Source organism: Trichechus manatus, unplaced genomic scaffold, assembly GCF_000243295.1.
Source record: "Trichechus manatus latirostris isolate Lorelei unplaced genomic scaffold, TriManLat1.0 scaffold00163, whole genome shotgun sequence".
Classification (NCBI taxonomy): Eukaryota; Metazoa; Chordata; class Mammalia; order Sirenia; family Trichechidae; genus Trichechus; species Trichechus manatus.
This window is the reverse complement of record NW_004444099.1, coordinates 2,744,691-2,755,516: the sequence shown is the minus strand read 5'-3', so window position 1 is coordinate 2,755,516 and position 10,826 is coordinate 2,744,691. Positions and strand designations below refer to the sequence as shown.

Genomic DNA, 10,826 nt, shown 5'->3' with positions numbered 1-10,826 from the left:
CGCTTCTCGTGGAGGGTAAGAGGTTAAAAAACAGAAGAAGAAGAAGAAATGCAGACATGTTCGGGAGCGCGGGCCCGCAACACGTAACAGGAAAGATATTTGTTTCATAGCGCTCTCATAGACCTTCAGAAGAAGCGGGCGGGCAAAATTCTAGTCAGCGACCGGAAGCCAGGCAAGGCTGTGGTTTTCGAAGCGCAGCGAAGGGAGGGGCTTCTAAGATCTGAATGTTCTCCTACTTAAGGAGATTCTTTTTTTATTTATTCGCGTCCCTGCTGTAGTTCCTCAATTTGAGCCTTTAGCCTGGGCAGCCTTTCACTCAGCAGAGCTCAGGGCGGCTGCAGGCTTTGCCCATCGGATATGTGGCGCGCGCAGTGGTTGATACACTAAAGCGTCTCCGCCTCCTATAGCTTTCCGTGGCAGCGATGGCCGAGTGGTTAAGGCGTTGGACTTGAAATCCAATGGGGTCTCCCCGCGCAGGTTCGAACCCTGCTCGCTGCGGAAGCGGTCGCTTCAGATTTTTTTTTAACAGATTTCCCCAAATGCTAATCCTCATTCTTCTCGCCGTTTCTGCCGAAGCTACCAGTTCTAAAACGGCGCGCTTGTGATGTTTACTGCGAGTTTGTTCTAAAGAAAAGTCAAGAAATGTCCATCAGTGCTGCAAACGTAGACTATTTCCTCCGAAGGGAAAAGTCTTCCTCGGTCCCAAGCGGCAGGGTAGCAATTTTTAAATCTTGGTACTCAATGTAAGACCAAGTGCGCAAAATAAAAATAAAATGAATATAAATATTGGCAGAATTTTTCCGACTTTCACAACCTGGAAACTAGCTTATTTCACGGAAGCTGACGGCAATGCTAATATGCTACTTTTACTTCCATCCCAGAATCCCACCACATCGAAAAGTGCTGTGAAATGGAAGACAATAAAAATGAGAAACTACTTCCAGCATTTTTAAAAGTTCTCCTTGTAAAGTGTGATACATCCAAATAATGAAACACCAGGCGTGTAGCCATTAAAATGATGTTAATGACGTGGGAGGGGCTTCCTAGTGTACTGCCAAATGAAAAAGGAGGATGGCTTTTAAAACAGTATATATCCTGAGCACACGTTTGTAAAACAGTCATTTACATACTCATATATGTGGCAGGAATGTGAAAAAGAAAGCTACAGAAAGAATGAATAAGAACTGGAAATACAAAAAATGTTAACAGTGTTTACCTCTGAGTGATGGGATTTGAGAGGATTTTGATTTTCTTAACATTGTTTTTTGCTTAACTGGTTTTCTAGAATTTCTATATTAAGTCTGTATTATTTTTGAAATAAGAAAATTGTGAGATTAGTCTTTTGGATCCGGCACATCCCCTTTCTGCTCCCTTTTGCCGACTTCTACCATGTCCCTTCCACCCCAGGCTTCCCCAGTTTTTTTAGGGATTCCCTGACACTTGAAGGCTAGCGATAGTTTTCTGTGGTACCTGAAGAGGATTCCACCCACACAGCCCCATCTCATTTGAGATTTGACTAAACATACTCTCTACTACATTTACATCTTCAAGCCAGCCTCGGCCCAGTGGCCACCCCTTCTGCCCCATTGAATTCACTTCTAAGTGACTTCAGCAGTTTCCTAGTTGATCCCCTTCCCTGTATCAGTCAGGATCACGTTTACCTGCAAATAACAGAAAACCGAACTCTAGGGACTTAAACACATGGGATTTGTCTCAAGAAATCTGGGGTAGGCAATCCTCAGATGGTACAGGGAAAGGGGTCTTTCCTTCTTTCTGCTATGCCATCTTTGATACAAAGGCCTTCACCCCCTGCTTGTTGCTTCATAGTCCCAGTATGGTTGCTATACTGCGAGACCACATCTGCATTCAGTCAGGAAGGGGTGAGGCAGGAACCCTCAGTTTATGTCTCATTTACCTGAACTGTTATCACTAGATACAAGGAATTCTGGGAGAGTGTTTTTAGGTGGGTGCATTGAAGTTGGGATGCACCAGGTTGAAATTGGGACTCCACTGGTAAGGAAGAAAGCTGAATGAATACTAAGGAGTACAAATTTCAAGACAAGTCCCTAGCCTGCTTCCCCTCCCTCCCTTTCTTCCCTTTTTCTTTTGAGTTACTAGCAGGCCTTCCAGCACAGCATGCTGGCTCTTGCCTTTGGGTCTTTTTACATATTCACATGCAGTTACCTGCACTGTCCTTCTCTTGCCTTTGCCCTTCTCCCCTCATTAGGGCAAAGGGGCTGCCCAGCATTTGAACTCCCTTCCTATTTAGGGAACTTGCTCTCCTTTTGAGTCTACCTGCTGTAATCTACTCCTCACCCCCATCATAAAAGCTGAAAAAGTGACACACTTGTTTTCCCAGCCTCCCTTGCAGCTAGGGGGGAGAGCATGTGACCTAGGTCCAGCCAATCAGATGTGCCCTCCTCAAACTTTCGGTTGGGAACTATTTATGAAAAGAAGCAGGGAGGGTGGAAATCTGTTCTAGTTATGAGTAGAGGCCACAGTGGCAGCTTCAGGGATCGTTAAGGGCAGCAGGCCAGGGCTACAGTTGGAGTGTGTGATTGTTCACCAGCATTGACAATAGTACCTGCACCAGACTGATCTTGGATGCTGTCTAGCCTACCTTACTCCTGCCCCATTTTCCAAAAATGGCTTTCTTTGCAGCCTTCCTGGCAAATTCAATGAACTTTTCAATACCCTTCCAGTAAGTTCTGGTAACTTTCTCCTTAAATTAGCCACAGTCCGTTTTTGTTGCTAACAATTATCAGATGCAACTTCCCTCCTCCTCCACCATCATATGCGAGGAAAACTCACAGTCTTCCTCCAAGTATCACCTCCTGGGTGAAACATTCCTACAACCTCCCAGGCTGACTCAGAAGCCCCTTTTCAATTCTCCCATTCTCTATTATAGTGAGGAGCACGTTATAACAATTATTGCCTGTTTACCTCTCTTCCCTCTAAATGGTAAATTTCTGAGAATGTATAGAGGGACCATGTCTTCTAGTCTTTGTACCCCTGCCTAGCACGGACGAAGGAATGAATAAATATGAGTCAGCACACAGCTCTACACTCCACCCCTAGAATGCCAAAAAATGGTGGTCTTCAACTTCCCATTCCCCTTCTGAAGGTCACTAACTCTTGACTTAGTATGAGTTAATTTAATATATCCCTCTCCCCAAATATTTTTTAATGTACAGAAGAGAGGGCAGCAGCCTGACTATGTACCCCTCCTTCTTCCCTTTGCCTTCCCTTGCCTTATTTTGCTTCTTGTTCCCTTCTCTTCCAGCACTGAAAGGGCAGATTGAATCAGGAGGCAAGCACCTACAGACCTTTGTCTCTGCTGGTAAACCCCTGTCTTACCCCAGTCTCCCTAAGAGTGGCTCACTTTCAGCCTGGGCTCTGCGTAACCTGGATGTCAGCTCTCTCTGTGGTAAACAATGGAAAATTCATTTTGGAAGGGAGAGGTAACAGAGGTTCTGCAGTGCACACCTTCCTACCTTCCAATCTGTTCTCCATAAGATAAATTTTTCTTTAAAAATGCACATTTGGTCTCATAACCCTCCTTCTGGGGATTCCCCTGTGCTCTTACAACAAAGACCAGAATCCTTAGCATGGCCCCCACAGCTCTCTGTGATCTTGCCACCCCCCTTCCCTGTACCTCTTGGGCCTCTCCCCCACCCCTATTCTCTGTCCAGATGTACTGCCCTTTCTTTTAGTTCTTTGGAAAGACGAAACTGTTTCCCACCTTCAGACTTTTGTATATGCTCAGATGTCACCCTCTCCATCAAATGGGCCAGGTCCCCTTCTTATGTGCTTTCATAGCATTTTATTGTTTTTCTTTACAACACTTATCACACTTTGAGATACATTAGTGTGAATATTTGCTAATCTCTCCCTGCCTGCATATGTGTGTTTGTGTGTGTATGCGTGTGTGTTTAACCACTAAATCCCCTTATCTGGTACTTAGTGGACCCTCAGATATAATTTTGTGGAATGAATTTTATGGTTGGAAAAGCCAGAGAACAAGCGGTCTAAGAATGCCTGAAGAGATGGGAGATACAGTTTCCAATGAGGAAGGGTGGGTTCTGTTTTCCTTCAGCTTTGGGGGATGAATCAAAACTGTGTCTGAAGAGTTTGGAGCCCTGACTGCACAGATCAGCTGAACAACACGATGTATTGCAGCACTGTTTAGTGTGATTTATGATGCTGTTATTTGGTTTTAACACACCAAGTTCATTGTAAAGGAGTTTCATGGCCAGAGATTTCATTACTGGAGGCATTGTTGTGTAGTGAGGCAGTGGAAAGGGAGCAAGAGACAGGGCTGGCCCAGGACATGTGTAAAGCTTGTATTCCAAGTCCCCTCTGGTCTTGACCCACCTCTGGAGGCCTTGTTCTCCAATGTGCCCATGTCCCTAAGGACATCTGGTCTCTACATGCTGGAGTGTAAATGACTAATAATACTACCTAAGTGTAGCCCCACCAGGGTTAACTAGAAACTAAAACTCTGACACTGGAATTTTCAGGTAAAACAGATGACGTGTTCTATCTGAAGGGCTGATGGAGAAAACGTAGAGCTTTCGGCTCTTGTTCCAACAACTAGTTTCTTTCCCAAACTGCATAAAGTTGATGAGTCAAGCTCACCTGGGCTCAGAGAATAGACGACACAGGAAGTGAGTTATTTCTGTTTCCTTCCCACCCTCCCCCACACCTACTCACCAGTCCTGGCTCCGGCAACAGCTTCTCACGGACTGAACTCCGAGGCCTGTAGAGTGAACATGAGCGACTTAGATTTACTTTAGCAGCTTTGTCTGTGAGCAAGGCCAGATCTTTGCTGGTCTCTCCAGGCCATTGAGAAGACTCCACTGACAGAGAACTTTGTCCGTAGGATCATGGTCTTGATGCTCTCTGATGCTTGAGGTTAGGGATGGGAGAGACTGGCATCAATATGCTCCTCACTGAGGTGCTAAGGAGGAGTCAGCCCCAGGCTGATCAGCTCATAAACCCCCTGATCCCTTACTCCAGGGATCTCGGAGTCTCTTTCTTCTTCTTACTTTCACTCTAATAAAACCTCCTGTATCACGTTTGTCCACAAAGACTTGTGGGGTTTTTGTTTGTTTCCCTCTCAAACATATTCATTTGAAACAAGATTCTCAGAATATGTGTCCAGCACAGGACCTTTGGAGGCATTGTACCTGACACAGTCATCCCAAGAGGTGAGTATTCACAGTGTCCATATGAAGCATACTAGTCTTCCAGATGTTAAGAAACATACATCGGTGAAGACAGAATATTTGTGTTTTGGAAGAATAATGTGTGGTTAGGATGTTGGAACACAGACATGCCACACTTACTTTTTGTACACGCCTCTGGTTCAGGGCTCAGCAAATGTTTTCTATAAAGGGTCAGATAGTAAATATTTTAGGCTTTGTGAGCCGTATGGTTTCTGTCACAACTACTCTACCTTTGTAGCACGAAAACAGTCATAGACAATACTTAAATGAGCATGAGTGTTTTTAAATAAAACTTTATTTACAAAAGCAGGCAGAGGGTGGAATTCAGCCCATGGGCTGAAGTTTACAGATCGCTGCTCTAGAGGACTCTTCCTAGTATAAAGAGAAAGGTCTTCCCAGCTTAGCACTGTGAAGATATGATTGACTGGGACACTGTTGAGAAGCTGGTTACATCTCACTAGTTCTCAGTTTTTATACACTTCTGTGAAATCTTATGATTTCCATTCACATCACAACACCAAGAAAGAACACCAATAATATACGCCTGAGGAAAAATTGGGAGTGAATGTTTTCTAAGGTCATTTTCTCTCAATACATAGTGCTGGCCCGGAACCTTCTGGAATCCTCTCCTGCACTTTGTGGTTGTTGGCTCCATTCAGCAGTGAGACTGGATGGGGTACAGACGCTGGAAACACTTGCTTCGTTTCTCCTCTTTCTGTAGTTTTCCCTGAAGGTAACTCCTCTGAAAACAGGAAGAACTGTATCTGCTGTTATCAACACAACCCTTCAGCCCTTGAACATCATAAGGTATGATTCGAATCCAGCTCTGCAGATGTCTTAGTTTTCTACGGCTGCCGTAACAACGTACCACAAACCAAATGGCTTCAAACAACAGGAATTTATTGTCTCAGTTCTGGAGGCTAGAAGTCCAAAGTCCAGGTGTCGGCAGGACCATCCTCTCTCTGAAGGCTCTAGGGGAAGATCCTCCCTCGCCTCTTCCAGCTTCTGGTGTTTGCTTGGCTTGTAGGTACATCACTACAGTCTCTGCCTCCGTCGTGTCTGCTCTCTTACCTCTGTCTCTGTCTCTTCTCTTGTTATGATATTGGATGTCGTATTCGTAACCACCTGAGCCAAAATAGCACTGGATCAGGTCCAGGTCCCGCGTGGCGCAGCCTGTCTAAACAGAGAAATGGACACGGCTGTTAAGGCAAAGTGAAAACGTTTATTTAGTTGGCCAAGTATAGGAGCTCACCAGGACCTGCGTTGCAAAGATGGCTCCCTAAACTTGGGCGGGGGTCAGCTTTTATGGCACTGTTAAGGTTAGCAGAATCAGGAGGTTGTACATATTCACCATTCCTTGCTGATTATTCATTGTGGGGCAGGGCTAGGAATCAGCAGGAAGTGACTGACGGACCCTTCGCTTCTGAAATGGGCTCGGCTATCGCCCGATGGCGTTAAATCCGGTGACTTCGTTCCTTGACATGAGTCTTTTGGTTCCTGGGCGTGAGTTTTTTCTCATCTATCTGCGCATGCCTGGTGGTCTGGCGCCGGTTCTCCTGGGACTTGTTTGTGACCGTTATCTGCAGAATTTCCTGAAGTTAAAACAATGTAAAGAGTAAAGAAATAGTCAATCCTAGTCCAACAGTTCTGATCTGAAGCCGCAATATAGCCTGCCCCTATTGTGGGGGCAGGAAAGCGGCTTAGCAACCACCTTAATATTGGATACTATATTTAGCCATGTTGGATTAGAGTGTACCCTATTTCAGTGACTAATAGCGTCTTCAAATGCCCTGCTTCACAAAGTCACGTTCACAGGTACCAGGTGTTAGGACTTAAACATATTTTTGGGGAGACACAATTCAACCTATAACAGCAAGTTTATTTGCATAGTAGCTTGAGAGAGTGAAAAGAACAAGGGCTTTGAAGTAAGATTAATCTTGCTTTCAAATCCAGGCTCCTTCTCTTTCCTGCTGTGTGAATTTGGGCAGGTTACTTAACCTCTCTAAGCCTTAGTGTCCTTATCTACAAAGTGGTAATAATAATTACTTCTGCTTCGTGGCACTGCCAGTAGTAACTGCCATTTTCTGAGCTGTAACCACGGGCTAGGCATTGTGACAAGTGCCTTACATGCACTGTTTCATTTAATAGCCACAGCTATTTTACAGATAAGGGACTGAGCATGAGATTTCATGCTGCTCCTTCTCTTCCCCTTCCCCAGAGTGGCTCCCTCAGAGAGGTGCCTGAGACCAACTTGAGGGAGCCTTTGGGCAGGGATGAAAGAGGCCATTCAATTCATGTTACTGAAGGAGTGGAATGTTCTTTGCTCTTTTGTCTCTCCGAGCTAGATGAAGGGGGGAGCAAATTCCCCCGGGGAGTTGACGTAGAAATCTGCCCAGAGTTGACTTCTGGAGAGGGACGTGTTTGGAGCCATGTGAGGACCTCTTTGAGAGGTTAGCAACTGTTCTCATGTTTTCTCTTATCTAGACATTTTTTCTCTGGTGCCTCTTACAGCTCATGGTTGGTTTTACAAATATAATTTCCCAGCCTGTGTTACATTCCTCCTCCCAGCCCCACTCCTCTCCAACTTTTTAAAAATATAATCAGCTGCATGATATGTGCCTAGCAATTTCCAGCCCTTTCCCACACTGGCACCCTGGGCTGGAAAATTCTCCCAGTCCTTAATGATTGATTTGGAATATACACATCCCCCAACCTGCACACACGCGTGCACATACACACTCACAGACACCATGTGGGTTTTGAAGATAGCTACACAAATAAGTTTAAAATCTGTACATATAAGCAAAATCCAATTTATGCTCCTCCTTTTCTGTCTCATTTTCAAGAAATACTCAAAAAAACCTAACAGGAACATCAGGTATACTAGAGAGTTGGCAGGAATTCAGTCACCAGGAATCTTATTTTATAGCAAGACAATAAAGCAGAGATTTTTAAATTACTTCACTCATTGGGCAGGTAATATAGGCTCATGGTTCAAAATCACAGTGAAAAGGCTCCCTGTCACCTCTGTCAGACCTGGAGCCCTGGTGGTACAGTGGTTAAGAGCTCAACTGCTAATCAAAAGGTCAGCAGTTCAAATCCACCAGCTGTTCCTTGGAAACGCTGTGGGGCAGTTGGGTCACTATGAGTTTGAAGTGACTCAACGTTAATGGGTCATGCCTGTCCTTCTGCCACTGAGGTCCCTTCCTGGAGGCTACTACCTATCAGCTTCTCCTTTTTTCCCTCAATGCCTCTTTCTGCACATATATGAACATATGAATTTTTTACACGGATGTTGTACAAACTGTTCTTGACCTTGCTTTCGTTATTTAAAAATATATCCTGAGTATCTTTCAGCATAAAGAGCTTTCTCATTCTTTTTATGGCCCCTAGGGTAGAACTCACTACCTCAGATTGGATAGATACTAATTTATTTAACAAAATCCCTGCTGATGATCATTTAGATAGTTGCCAGTCTTTTGATTTTACACGGACACACACACCCAAAAAAAAAAGCTTCAGTGAAAACTCTTGTACCTACATATGACATTTACTAAAGCAGAGATCTTAATCAAAGTCATCTATTTTCATGTAGAATTGGGAGAAAGGGGTCAACTCTTTGTCCAGGTATTGGGAATTGGGCACACAAAATTACTGTGGTCACAGCCTCCACCAGATTGAGCCCAGAACAACTAGATGGTGCCCGGCTACCACCACTAACTGCTCTGACAGGGATCACAATAAAGGGTCCCAAACAGAGCTGAGAAAAATGTAGAACAAAATTCAAACTCACAAAAAAAGACCAGACTTACTGGTCTGACAGAGACTAGAGAAACCCCAAGAGTATGGCCCTTGGACACCCTTTTAACTGGGTACTGAAGTCACTCCTGAGGTTCCCCCTTCCCCCAAAGATTAGACAGGCCCATAAAACAAACAATAACACCCGTAGTTCAACCATGTATACGAGACTAAATGGGCACACCAGCCCAAAAGCAAAGATGAAAAGGTAGGAAGGGACAGGAAAACTGAATGAATGGAATTGGGGAACTCAAGGTCAAGAAGGGAAGACTGTTGACATATTGCACAGTTGTATCCAATGTCACAAAACAATTTGTGTATTAATTGTTTAATGAGAAATTAATTTGCTCTGTAAACTTTCGCCTAAAACACAATTTAAAAAAAGAAAGAAAGAAATTACTGTGGTCAAACAGTTCTGGTAGAAGCATAAACCCAGTTGCTGTTGAGTCGATTCCAACTCATGGCTACTCCATGTGTTACAGAGTAGAACTGCTGTAATCTTTAAGGAAGCAGATTGCCAGGCCATTCTTCAGCAGCACTGCTAGGAGGTTTCAAACTGCCAACCTTTAGATTACTAGAAAAGCACAAACCATTTGCACTACACAGGACCCTGTAGAAGCATACTCTTTGCCATCAAGTCAATTCTGACTCATAGCAACCCTATAGGACAGAGTAGATCTGCCCCATAGGGTTTTGAAAGCTGTAAATCTTTGGGGAAACACACTGTCACATCTTTCTCCCCCAGAGGATTTGGTAGGTTCAAACTGCCAATCTTCTGGTTAGCAGTCAAGTGCTTAACCACTGCACCACCAGGGCTCCTTCTGTAGAAACACCGACTACACAAAAACCCTAGAAATAGAGAAGACGTTCCTCCCAACCTCTAATCTATTTTATTTCTAGGGAAAGAAAGGTCCAGAAGTAAAAGTATAGTCCTGGTTTACCTTTTGACATCATAAGTGAGTCAGTTCTTGGAAACTACCCCTTCCTTCCTTCATCCCTGTTCTCTCCCCTCCCCTTAGCTCCATATTCTCCTTGGAAGCTACTGAGCTTCCTGGAATTTTTATTACCAATTCCAGGTGCTCCAGTAATAATTTCTGCTACTACAGCCTCTGCTAACTCAAATGCCCTCTGGGTATAGTGCTCACTGCCTCTGGCTCATAAAAGGGACAGGCAAAGACCAGGGCCTAGCTACAGAAAATAGCGCCTAGGGCAATTAGTGTTAAATTGCTGAATGATCTCTCACAGCGGGCCATGGAAACTGTGATGGGCAATAGAAACTGCTAATTGGTGTTCTAGCACCTTACTCCCCCACCCCCCTTAGGCCTCTGGGACCGGAGTTACAAAGGATGCAGGGCTGGAACCTTTCCGGCAGAGTGGCAGGGTTTATTTATAAAGCAAAGGAGTGATAGGAGGTCTGTGAGACCCACTCTAAGTTACTGCTTCTGCTTGCAGAACCTTTCAGGGGTGAGATGTGTAATTCCATGAATTTTTTCAGTACCTGCGTGTATATCAAGGCACAGTCCTAACTCCTTTGCAAGACTGGCTTGAGAGTGGATTCCATTTAGAAACTAATTAGTTTCTAAAATGCAGGCAAAGAGGCTCAGAGACGCTGTTATCTATTGCTTTTCCTGTTCCTGCTTCTGCCATGAAAGTTAGCCAATATATTGTTCAGATCTACTTGTGACAGTTTGATTTTGGTTTACATTTATCCAGGCTTGAAAAATGACCACTGCTCAGGCAGATTGATGCCTCCTGAGCCACTCATTTCTAGCACATATTAATACATCGGCACTACTTTCA

The 10,826-nt window shown here is 44.3% G+C and overlaps 1 non-coding gene across 1 annotated transcript; it reads left to right on the top strand.

Moving 5' to 3' along the window:
* Positions 1-416: 416 nt before the first annotated feature.
* TRNAS-UGA (transfer RNA serine (anticodon UGA)) lies at positions 417-498 on the top strand. Its single transcript has one exon. It is a non-coding gene; the product is annotated as a tRNA-Ser (tRNA).
* Positions 499-10,826: the final 10,328 nt, after the last annotated feature.